The sequence below is a fragment of the Schistocerca nitens genome, chromosome 4 (genome assembly GCF_023898315.1).
Source record: "Schistocerca nitens isolate TAMUIC-IGC-003100 chromosome 4, iqSchNite1.1, whole genome shotgun sequence".
NCBI lineage: Eukaryota > Metazoa > Arthropoda > Insecta > Orthoptera > Acrididae > Schistocerca > Schistocerca nitens.
Window position 1 is genome coordinate 658,257,936 of NC_064617.1, and position 13,451 is coordinate 658,271,386.

Consider the following 13,451-nt stretch of genomic DNA (forward strand, 5'->3'; position numbering starts at 1 on the left):
ACTATATGGAATACAATACCACAAATCATCATAAATAGAAAAAAAGTAGATAGAAGATATTATAATACCTGTAATAGTATTAAATAAATGGGACACTTAGCTGACTCATGACCTATATTCGCGGATGAGTTAATGAAACATCGATACTAATCCTTGAACACGAAAAAATTTTGTTCCATCGGAACAACAGAGTTGACTCCACTGTATTGGTCAATAACGTAGTGCTCCAAAGTACTGCTTGTAAAGATGTTTCCACTATACAGCCAGAAGTTTCCATCATTTTGATTGTCTCTAACAAGTCAGTAAACAAAGAAGAAGATAATCGCTATTCGCTGCACGTTTCACAGTCTCCACAACAGAGAAGCTACATATTACTCTGTATCAGCGCCGCCATTTAATAAAAATAAAGCTTATTTATTATCTGTAGGAATGCTATAGGATATTTCACCCATTTTGCGCCTGAAATATCTTGTAAAGTGCAGGTGTTAGTTTCACATAATTATGTATTTCTGGCGTAATATTAAAATTAATAACATTTACTCACAATTGCCGTAAATACACACACACACACACACACACACACACACACACACACATACACACACGCGCGCGCGCACACACACTGCATTATGTACCACATTCCTCACTTATCCTCCAAGCAAAGACTAATACTTCAGCAGGCAGTTAAATGAAAGAGCCAATTACAGTTAGCTCCCTCTGTGGTATGCTCAAAATTATCCGAATTGTTTATCAAAAAAATATGTTTGCAGTGTTTGCACATGGTTTTATACATCTAAAATGTGTAACCCTACTTTAATTTCGTAAAATAATGTCAAATTTAATCTTAACTATGTTTTTACTTCTGACTGCAAAAAAATCTTTGTGGACTGGTCCGTCAGACGCATCTCTGATTTCTTTGTCTTTACTGTGATTTCACCTCCCTCACACAGTTGGATGCGGAGAGAGGGGTGGGGGGGGGGAGCACAAGGACATGTAGCACTAAGCAGAAAAAGAACACTAAATTAAAAGGTAACTTATTTACGAGAGAACTGGAAAATTTGTAAAGCTGGAATTACTGGAAGTTTTAATCAAAAGAAACTTGCATTTCGTTATTGTCTGAAAACAGGAATAACAAAAATGTAAAACAAGAATAATAATAATACACCTAAAACATGATTTACAACATTGATCTTAAAAAGAAGCACTACGTGTCATTGAGAAGTGAAGGACCTTCCCTGGGGAAAGGTCAGGCAATGTGAAGGTTGGGAGAGTGGGAGTAGGATGATGAAGGACCGATGGGAAATATCGATGGAGGAGGAGTGGATGTTGGGAAACATGGAGAAGTAGTTAGGGATGCTGGAAATAAAAGAAGGGGAAAAAGGCATAGAGAAAGAAAAGAGAAAGGGGTAGGGAAAGATAGGGTGGGAAGGAAAAGGGAGAACCGATGATGTGGAATGTGTAGGGTTGATTTGTAAATGGTGGAAAGTGTACATCTCGGGGCAGACAAGGTCGGCATTTCGTTGCGAGAGTATGTCAGGAGTGTGCAGGTGGGATGAGTCGGTAAAGGCAAGGCAGCATACTAGGATCGGAAATCAGAGGCGAAGAATAGATTTAGTGGAATCGAGTTTGCGGATGATTTTCGAAGGTGTGCAGTGCGAGAAAGGAGAGGTAGTAATTTGATAAGATAGTAAAGAATCAATGTGGGGGAAGTTAAACAGATGCGGAAAGCTACGTAGAGCGTTCGACTTTCAAGGGTTTGGAAGGACTTATTAAACTTAGATGGAGCGGATATTCATGCATTATTTGCGTAGGAAAGGCTGGGTCGACTCTAGATTTTGTATGGACAGAAGACAGTGAAGGAGTGCAGTCCCCAAGTTCGGTCACTTAGAAGTTTTGACCTATTGCCATCATTCTGTTAGATAGCAGCGAGGTTTCCACTTAGTTAACGGTCGATGGTTAGTCCAAGGTACTTCAGTGTATTATTTAACTGGAGAGGACGGTCATAAATGGTAAGGTAGAAGTAATGGAAGTGGAAAAAACTATTGCCTGCGGTTTTGAAGAGTTGATCTTGAGGAACCATTATTTACATCACGAGAAAAATTGACTGAGGTAGAGTTGGAGGGTTTATCAAGATTTTTGGAGTGTAGGACAGAGGGCGAGGAAAGGAGTGACATGAGCATACTGAAAGAGGTGGACTGGCTAACATGGTCTGAGCATATCGGCAATGTACATGACAGAGAAGTCGACGAAGCTTTGGGACACACGTGCAGATGGAGGGAAAGTATGCGGACTGGTATTCTTATTAGTGATAGAGAAAGGGCAGTCAGGAACAATGGGATAAGGCAGACATATGTGGATGTCGCATCTGTGAGTTTCAGTGGTGCCTACTTATCATTTGCTATGGAATATTAGAACAAGCATAAACCACATTCTCCATAAATAGTGAAACAACAATATTTCCTCATGAAATGCAATCAACAATTTAATAATACTTAATTACTGAAGAGGAGTTTTAATTAATAATAATCCACAAAGCTATAAAAATGGGAAATAAAATCAAATGCTGATACAAAGTCCTGTTGTCTGTTTTTGCCAACACATGGCTGCACTAATAGGCGTTCAAACTACGCTGATTGTACCATAGTGAAAGATATAACAGAACTCAAATTAATCATTTACCAAATCTACGATGTTTGCCAAATGTCTCAGCATTCTAAAAGTCTGCAAAAACACATAAGCTTCGAGGTGCAATGTTTATGTCGAGTATAAAAATGTTTACAACAATTACCATATTGCTTTTTCATAGGTATTCGTCAATTTGGTGTTTGAAACATGATTTTGGATCTAGAGAATAACATTCCTATGCTAAAACACACTTGACTTAAGGAAATTAACAGACAGTTTACTCTTAAACTCAGGCCTAAAAAACTGAAACCGACCTGAGAAGGCTAAAATACTAGGCGAATACACAAATAAATAGTAATATAAATGTAATTATTTAGGCATATTCAAGCTGTGAGACCCTAATGAAATACTTAAGCGTTTTTACAGTACCTAAATACTAAGACTGTTCAGTCTGTTGCTGTTTACTGTCATCACCTAAGTTCTATTACCACCAATTGAAATATGACTTTCTAAAACGTTTACCGGTGGGAAATGTGGACTGTATTTCCTACAACCATTACTGAATAACAACAAAAGGTAATAAAAAATGCAATACAAAACATCACAATCCCGGACTACACAGCCAAACATGGTGTTAAGGAGAAAGGAAGACGGCGTCTTTATCACTTACAGTGCAACATGATATTAGGAGGGAAGGAAGAAGATGTCTTACGACGACGAATATCTCACACTGAAAAATGACTGCTTTGTTTATGTGCATACCTACAACAACAACGGAAATGACACGGATGAAATATCGCCATCTGCATTGTCAGGGTCGATATTTCGAAAGTTGAAATCTTTAATAGAATTATTTATCACTAATGTAGTACAAAAGCCCACACATACAGACCGATCTTCGTAAAACGCAACTATAATTACGAGTACAGAGCTCTACAAAAACTCTAACCAAGTCCGAAAGAACAGATACCATCTTAGTATATATATAATAATTGGTTGCAAAAACACGAACGTGAGCAGATCTAACTTAGTGGTTAAAATGTACAGGGAACTACAATATTAGCCTCATGTCTGAAACTTGACTGATATCAAAGTCAGTCAGACATATCGGTAACCTCATGCTAAGGTATTAACCTCATCTTGTAGATAAATTCATTGGCATCCTCTGCTGTTAGAGCACTGCGGAAACTGCACTCCTTTCATCTCTTCTGTAACATATTAGAACGTCGTTGACTAACTACTATCAACGTTACAGCTTCCAATCCCTCTGTATTAAACGTTATAATGTTATTTTCTCATTAAAGTAGGCATTACAGGGAGAAAGAGAGAGACAGGGTTTTATTCATCGTCACTATTTTCCTTATATATACAATAAGCTGTAGCCAAGTGGTTAGCTTCACTGCCTCCAGTCCCTTAGAAGCTAATTTCGTTTCCCGGCACCTCAGACGTTTCTGTGGTAGGTAGATCTAGGGCGTGTGGACCGAATGAAAGTCAAGAAGAAGCATTTCGTAAATATTTAAAACGGCCAATCCTACTGCAATGGGTTCATCAGTGTCTCTATTAAGTCTAGTTAGGTCAAAGGTTATTAAATTTTCGTTAAAAATAATGCTCCACCGGAAATTTGATTTGGTAATTAATGCAACTACCGCATATCTGTCTTCCCAGGGTATCGCTAGCCTTTTGTTCAGAATCTTTCACACTTTTTCTACGGTTTTTCCAAACATACAATTATTGACCACTTTGAAAATTCTTCTCGAACTCATTGCTTACACTAACACGGTTTTATGTATTAGTCTCATTGTACGGCTTCAACCAGGAAGCTTGCCTAAGCGATAAAGACATTGACCAGGTGCGAGATGGACTCGACGCACTGAAGGTTCCGTACAAGACTACACATACAGGCAGCTAATCCATTCCGCGAATCCAGGACACTGACGATTCTTGCCTTTTATCGACATTGATACTGACAAGATATTCGTCCCATAGATTTCAAAACTTTCGAGAATTGTTTTAATTTCAAGTTTGAAGTGCGATAAAAATTGACAAAGGAAGTATTTATCGTGTGATATAATTAAAAATTAACAGTTTCACATTTTTCCATTTACTTGTACTGTGAAACCTTGCTTCTTGCCAAATTTCATGATTCTGTACAAATGGGAAGTACCCTACAAATTTTGATGAGTGAGTCTTCGAGTATCAGAATATGTGACATGAATGGCCATACCTTTTGAATGAATTTATTTAGAACCTTAAAATTTTTACACCTCCAATGGACCATAGACCTTAATATGTGGCATAAATTTGTACTTCATACGTCCTCTCGTTCCTTAGAAAAAGGGTTCTTAAACGTCTGACAGAGAGCAGACAACAAAGTGGTCTTATAAGAGTTCCATTTTTAAGACAGAGGTACGGACCTCTAAACATTAAATGAATCCCTTTAAAAACCAGTTTATGTTGAAAACATTGCTTAAAATTTCTGTTGTGAATGACATAGCTTTTAGTGTCGTATAAGGAAGAAAATAATTTCTTTGATGTCTTAGTATGGGACGCTGGCACCTTTTTCTTGACATAAGGGCAAATTCGAAATTCCATGTTGCCATTGTGAGGATAATCAGCAGGTTACACCACAAAAAATCGCAACAAACAGTAACGAATGACCCATACGTCGTCATTCAGTTAAACAAGAGAAGCTTGAAGATTGCATCAGTGTACATGCACGGATGTCAGCAAGTCTTATCATGATGTCGGCTAAACAACTTGAGATTTGTTTCAGCATGTTGTGATAAGCAAATTGAGTTGATACTTATGAAGTCAAGATCTGGGGAAAACTGTAGTCCCTTATTTTCCACTAACCATCTTTCTCTGTAATGTATGAATATTGACGTTAGTGTATAAATCAGAGGGATGAAAGTTACTGATTAGATAATGAGACAGATGTGGAAGCATAGAAAGCATAGAACATACTATTATTCGACTGCTAAGTGGGAAATCTGTGGAGATGTGATTACCCAGAATTCCTTACCTTGTGTCAAACAGCACGTGGTTGGGAGAGGATTCAGTTGGAATTTTTTTCTTTAAGTCCTCCTCTTACTCTTTCTCATTTCCAAGAAACATCACCCCAAAGCATGTGTACTTTAACACTAACCCCAACGAAGTAAGATTTTATGTTCAGGAAAGTACATCATAATGAACTGGATCAAAACGTTATCATTTGTTTGAAATGTCACACGAAATCCGACATCCAAACAATGTACAAATAATTGCAATGACAATGTCTTCACCAATGAAATGGGTAATATATTGTGGTATCAAGAGTATAATGAAAAGAAATCTCTATGAATCCTATGTTTGGAAAAATAAATAACAACATTCTTTCCCTGTGTAGCGTTAGTCAATCTGTAAACTGACCATCCTTCACAATAATGAACGAAATTATATTAAGAGATATATTGCAGTAAGTTTGTTGTAGCTGTACTAAAGTTCACAATAATTGCCTTCTGTTAACATATTATTAATTACACAGCCTCAAAATAAGCCCTGGATAGTTGTTTATGAAGAATTTTAAACACAGTGGATTATGAAAGTCGCCCTGTACTCTAAGCATCATTCTCAACTGACTATAAGTCTCCACTGAGCATTACTCTCCATTGGTCACAATTCTCCATTGAGCAACAATTGTGATTGACCATTATTCTCCACTGACAATCATTCTCCTCTGACAATAACTCTAAACTGACAATAATTCTCAACATACCATTGACAATAATCCTCCTTGATCTATCATTCTAGACTGAACACCTTTCTCCACTGACAGTAACTTACCAGTTACAATAATTGTTCTCTCACCATCATTACCCATTGGCTTTCTCCACTGACCATCATTTCCCACCGACTTTAATTCTCCACTGATAATCAGTCTTTCAAGACAATAATTCCCCACTGACCACAATTCTCCACTGACCACCATTCTTCGTTGAACATCTTTCTCCACTGGCCATAATATTCCATGGACCATCCTTCTCCACAGATCATCTCTCTCACTGATCATCATTCTCTCTGCTGAACATAATTCTTCATTGACCATTATTATCCCTATTGTCCATCATTCTCCATTAACCATCTTTCTCCATTGATCATCATCTACCATTGACTATATTCTCTACTGACCATCATTTCCATTGATCATCATTTTCCATTGCCCATCATTGTCCATTGACTGTCATTCTCCACTGACCACTACTCTTTGCTGAGCATCATTCTCCACTTATTGTCGTTCTAAACAATGAACATAATTCTCAACTGATCATTGTACTACAGCAAGGAGGAAGAGGAAAAGGACGATTATTATGACGTTCATTACTGGGAGACATTATCCAACAAATCGCCTGCAGAAGTCGACCCAACTGAACTGGTTGAGCTATTAGTATTCATGCTGGATTCGGATGTGGTGAGCAATAATCACATGATAATGAAATAATTTATATTGTGAAGGAACTTACACCAAGCATCGATTATTACTTGATGTGGAAAATAAAATGAAAGACCGTTATGCTTCATGTTAAAACATTAAGTCCTACCTATACTGCGTAAGTTAATGAAGGAGACATATAACTGCTATTTACAAGCATAAAATATTGCCACTGTTTACTTCGTTAATTCTTGGAGCATTTAAAGCCGCATGTTAGATCTGCAGTTGTGCTCATGTGTGTTTTTTTGTAACCAATTTTAATGTAATTAGATATATTTAATGTGTGGTACAAAGAGAAAACTACAATCGTCCACTAACTTGTAATTTATTTTGGTCGTATCAGTAAGCAAGCCTGAGTATTTAAAAAATTAATACAGTCAATTTATGTGTGGAAATATTTAATTTGAGGGTCACAGAGCTTGCTAAGTGCGGTGCAGCACCGAAATTAATACTCTAATTGCTGGTTAACCTAAAAGTGTTTATAAGTAGTACCAATATGCATGATATACACATTTTAACAAGTAATATAGAATATTAAGACTTGGAAACATTTAATTTTAAGATCCAGTGTGGTTAAAATGTGCAAAAGCGTTATTATGTCAAGAATAAACAGAACTTTATGTTCGTACAAATGTGTAATTTTACTTGTAACCTGCTTTTGTGTGCTTATTTTTATGCTTGATAAATGATAAATAATTTTATCAAAAAAATTACTTTCAATATATCGACTCTGTGTCGACTTTTGATATGTTACACCTCTGTCACCGTCTTTGGTCTTTGTGTGTGTGTGTGTGTGCGCGAGTGTGTGCATAAACATAGGAATCTTTCTCCAGTGTAAGTGATAGACTGTAATAAAATGATTTCTTTCTCCCTTTCTAAAATGTTGATTGTCTATGTTGTGTGGGGGGTGTTGTGTTTTAGACTGCATATTTTTATTACATGCTGGCGTTATTTAATGAGTGATTATAGGAAACACAGTCTGTAAATATTTTAGAGACCTTAATTTCTGACAGATATACAGTTTAGAGATCTGTAGATTCGACTGCAGCTGTTTGTTTCTTACTTAATCTTGACTAGGTCCAATCATTTGTAGTAACTGCCAATCAATACACTAGATAAGATTCTTCTAACGATATATTATCTTTGCCCTTGTCCTAAATTGATGGTGGGAAACGTTAACGTCAGTTCCATTCACGAAGTATATTAATTTGTGTGCTTGACTAGCCGCATCATGTTAGTTTCGAACCTTGTGGCCTAAATTTAAATATCAACTGCTTAATTTCTGTCAACCATATGTGTTAAGGCATTCCAGTACCATTCTTCAGTGCTCAAAATCACGTATTAGGCACCAGTTTTACGAATACATGTGATTAATAACAATGTGATACTTTACATTGTCATTGTGATCCTCGACATAAACATTGCACGGTTTTGTCTTGCTGATGCATTTTTACAGACTCTTATAATATTGCGAATTTTAGAATATTGCGACATTTTACAAGCATTACATATGTGATGAACCATTAATCTGAGCCTCCGTTGCGTCTTACACTGTGCCACAGTAGTCTTTACTTCTGCAGCCATGTATTGGCGAAGACAGGCAAAAAGGACATAAACTAGCAGTTGAATCTTTGTGGAAAATTGTTTAAAGTGAAACTCATATTCAACAACTATGTATTATTATATCGTTAGTTAACTGTATAAGAGAACATTGGATTTTAAATATTTATGGAGAATATGTTTCATACTTGTTACAACATTCCATAGCAAATGTTACACTGCTTCTGATGAACTTCACGGGTGAGACAAGTGAGCTACTCTGAATTCGATTTTTTGGAGTTTTTGTAGTTAGTAATGAAAAATTGTTTACATAACTTTTAATGTGATTTCACACAATTCAGGGTGTTGTGTTCCGGATGTGGAAATAGTGGAAACGTAAGGTTTGGATAAATAATTCGGGTCGTTTTGTGCAATTGGGCCTTTTAGTTTACTGGCGACTAAATTGCTGACCTCTGATGTTAGAATAAGGGATGGATGGATGTGTTACGTTATGTAGTGTATGTGCGTGTGTGTGTGTTTGTGTGTTTGTGTGTGTGTGTGTGTGTGTGTGTGTGTGTGTGTGTGAAATCGCGCTCGTATATGCGATTGTGTTTGTGTGTGTGTGTGTGTGTGTGTGTGTGTGTGTGTGTGTGTGTGCGTGTGCGTGTGTGTGTGTGTGTGTATGTGTGTGTGTATTTATGCTATGTTATGTAAACATCGCGGATATAATACAATTTAGTGCCAAATTTAAGCATCATTTTATTATTGCACCAGAGATACAAACATGTGTCTAAATATCTTTGACATTCAAGTGAATAATGCATATTTAAGATATTTCTTATTTATTGTTCAGTGTCATTTACACATTTTTAATTAGAGACATGTTTTGATCAGTCAGGTTTACCGTCATACCTACGAAGTAGTGGCAGCAACCTGTCTTGTCTATTCAGAATATCATATCAGGGTACTGTACTCGTCAGTATTCTAATAAGATGTTCTGAAAAGAAAGGATGTGTTGCTGATGCAACTGCTGGATGTAAGGTGGCTATACTGACTAATGCATCCATTTCACCTTGGCGTCATTTTTATGCATAATTTTAATATCACACAAATATTACGAAGATAATGTTACTTGTTGCAATTTTTGCACCTCATTTTAACAATGTAGTGTGATTGCTGGAAAGTAGGAGAATGGAGGATAATGTTACGAACTACAACTAGGCCAGTTCCACCATTTCGCATTCTTCTTTTATTTATTTTCTTATTAATGCTGGTTTTTAATACTTTGCTTTGAGTAACTGGAGAGCGTGGTGGCAGAGAGCAAAGGGGTTGTTGTTTGATGATGTCACCAGGGCATAAGGCTATAGCCCCTAAATGTAGGCAAACTGCTCTCATGCTTCCATCTTTCAGTCTCATTTAAGTGGATAGTGGCATTCATACAATTAGTTGATTGTAATGTCGTCAAAGGAATTTTTATTCTGGAAGTCATTCCAGCAGTTGCTATGTGCAACTTGAAAGATGCATGTAGGTAACATACGAGAAAAAAAGGAGAAAATGTTTCCATAAAAAAATTGTTTTTCAAAGAGAAAGACATTCTTTTCTTATCGTTCGATATCAAATGATATACCTTTGTTCTGGAAGTAATGGTGTGTTTCTGTAGAGTAGTGCTGTGTCTGTGTTATATGAATGAGGACTATGAGAATACAGGAAACGTAAAATATTCGACAACAATGTGTAGTAACGCCGAGGCAGGGCCAAACTGAAAGATCCCATCCTATGGATGACATCACCGGATGGCTACAATGCACAATACACTGCAGAGACCTGTGGAGTGTAACTCAAGACATTGGTCCAAGGTCAGATGATAGGAAAGTTTGGTCACCAACTTTTCTCACATTACAGACGAAACACGGCAACAAAACTTGTTTGTCAATAAAATTCAAACCTCTTTTAGGCGGGCAGAACAATTCCGTGATGTGGATTTAGACATCGGTCTTATGACAAGATCCTACATGAAATGAAGAAATTCATACTACCATCATAAGCTTTTTGTAATGAATAATGCTTTACTGAAGACTAGTTTTGGCAGGAAATGCCATTTTCGTGTCGACGTAAAAATAATTTACAAAAGAAAAAATGGTTCAAATGGCTCTGAGCACTATGGGACTCAACATCTTAGGTCATAAGTCCCCTAGAACTTAGAACTACTTAAACCTAACTAACCTAAGGACATCACACACACCCATGCCCGAGGCAGGATTCGAACCTGCGACCGTAACAGTCCCGTGGTTCCGGACTGCAGCGCCAGAACCGCTAGACCACCGCGGCCGGCCAAAAGAAACATATTGGCAAGATATGTTAACAAGTAAAACGTAATAACTAAGTAAGCAATTTTTTCTTTTTTCTTACATCAAAACTTTACACTGTCTGCATATTTTTTGAGATGGTCAGTTTGTTAATGTCCTGTTTATATGAAATGTTCGATTCTTAATTACATAATGGACATCAGTAAATGAAGACTTTGGAAAATGTATAATACATAACACTCCCCCCCCTCCCCCCTTAGGCTTACCGTACTCGTCCAACGGCGTATTCCAATCGAGAACAAATTTCCTGACTCCGTTTAACGTCGCTGGGACCTAAAACGGTTTCATCCAGGCTGGCTTATGATCTGGTAATCAGCAAGCACCCATAGTCCCTCTCTTCCTAAATTTCTGTGACCAAAACTGCAATTACTGTCAGAATTCAAACCTGCTACGTCTGCTTTGCAATTTACCGTACCGATGACACGTGCATCTCTTATCGTGGCTGTAAGTATTTCACTCACAACAGATGGCTTCTATCCGTTGCCTCTTCGTGGTACACCGTTACAGTTCGACAACCACTAGAGAGGGGATAATTTCTAGAGTTGGGGAGAAACAGCCGCACTCCCACGCTCGACAAGTCCGCATTTCGGCCCCGAGGGTCAGCAGGCCACGCCACGGGCCAACAGGGTTACCGGAGCGGGTCGCGCATGCGCATTCCGTTTTGCAGGGCTTCGCTGCTGGCTGGCGTCATCTGGACCTCCACTCCACACGACCGAGGCCCTGCTCCCAAACCGAAGCGGTGCGTCTGCCTGATGGGACCCATGACAACTAGTGTATGCCGGGACTTTCAAGTCACCTGTGAAGATATTAGTCAACCTTTTAAAACAGCAATCTCGCCGCTATGAGCCGGCCGAAGTGGCCGTGCGGTTAAAGGCGCTGCAGTCTGGAACCGCAAGACCGCTACGGTCGCAGGTTCGAATCCTGCCTCGGGCATGGATGTTTGTGATGTCCTTAGGTTAGTTAGGTTTAACTAGTTCTAAGTTCTAGGGGACTAATGACCTCAGCAGTTGAGTCCCATAGTGCTCAGAGCCATTTGAACCATTTTTTGAACTCGCCGCTATGAAGCGCTGGAAGTGATATGGAACTGGTGTCAGGCGAGCAGACAAGTCAATTTTCACAATTGTTGTATGTGGTGTTAGGTAATCAGTGAATGTTTAGTGGGAATATTACTCGCACGTTTTAATGTTCTGAAAATCTGGCTGTACAGCTCATATTTTTGCGTCTCACATACAAAGATTAACAACTGTTTAAGGCAAGTGGTTATATGTATGAGTGGGTAATGCGGAAAGTTCTTATCTAGTGTGTTGTTGGTTGGTATGTCGTGTTACGCCTCTGTCATTTTGATATTGTCTGTTCTCTGTGTGATTTTGTTACGTGTGTCGATGTCTGCTGATTTGATGTGCATTGTGTTACGTCTGGTTGATAATGTAATTTTTTCTATATATTTTTGTGTTTTGTTTATTTTAAGTACTGTCTTTGTATTGCAGCTATTCTCCAGTGCTATGTGCTTTATTTTCCTTAGTTCTTCTTTGTAGTCATGTGTTGTTCATTGGTGCTCTGTCCAGGGTTAGCAGTAATGATCTGTAGCTAGCTTATTTATGTGATATGAGGTGATTAGATAGTTGTGATTACTACCTTCCTGTATAAGGTGAAATGCTACCAGTTGTTTTCTTTGGTTATGCTGCAGTCCAATAATATTCATTTACGAAACTGTAGTGAATTGTATTTGTGTGTCGTTAAGGTTCATATTACCATCTAGCTCATTCGTTTCAGTATGTGGTTCCTCCCCACAACACAGGGCCCAGTAAAGGAAAAATCCAGAAAGACTTGTAAATATGAGAGCAAGGTACAAAATGAAAAGTCCTTTGAGATCCGTTAAACTTCACGGTAATTTAGCAAGGTCATAGCTCCCAGTTCAAGTAAAATTAAAAATGACCTGATGTTTGTGCTGAAGTAGATAATGGAAGCAATATAGTCATCAGCAAAGTCTGAGAACCAATGTCTTGTGAACGTATTGAACCAGTGACGCTGTATTGCTACTTGTAGATGTCTTCCTGACTGGCGTTCTATTAGGAGCTATTCATTTTTATTTTTACTGTTTGATAGGAGGAATATCTGGCATTGTGAAAATTGTTCCTTTCATTGTTGATGGCGGTCTTTTCCAGTGGCAACGAGGAGCAGTTAACAGTTTATTACCACATGGGCCTTGTTTCTGCAAAATATCTTCAGCGAATTTTTGTCACAGAGAACACCAAAAATACTCTTCTTATTTGACATCTTCGACAAACTAGCATCCTGTATGATAAGATGTTACTTTTAATGATTTTACGTTCATCTGCAGGTAATATTGTTCAGCAAAATCCGTCTCTACGCGTAAGCATTCTTTTGTGGAAATCTGTGAAGGATAAATAAGGAAAAGGTGTACAGCAACAGAGAAATTAATGTATGTAATA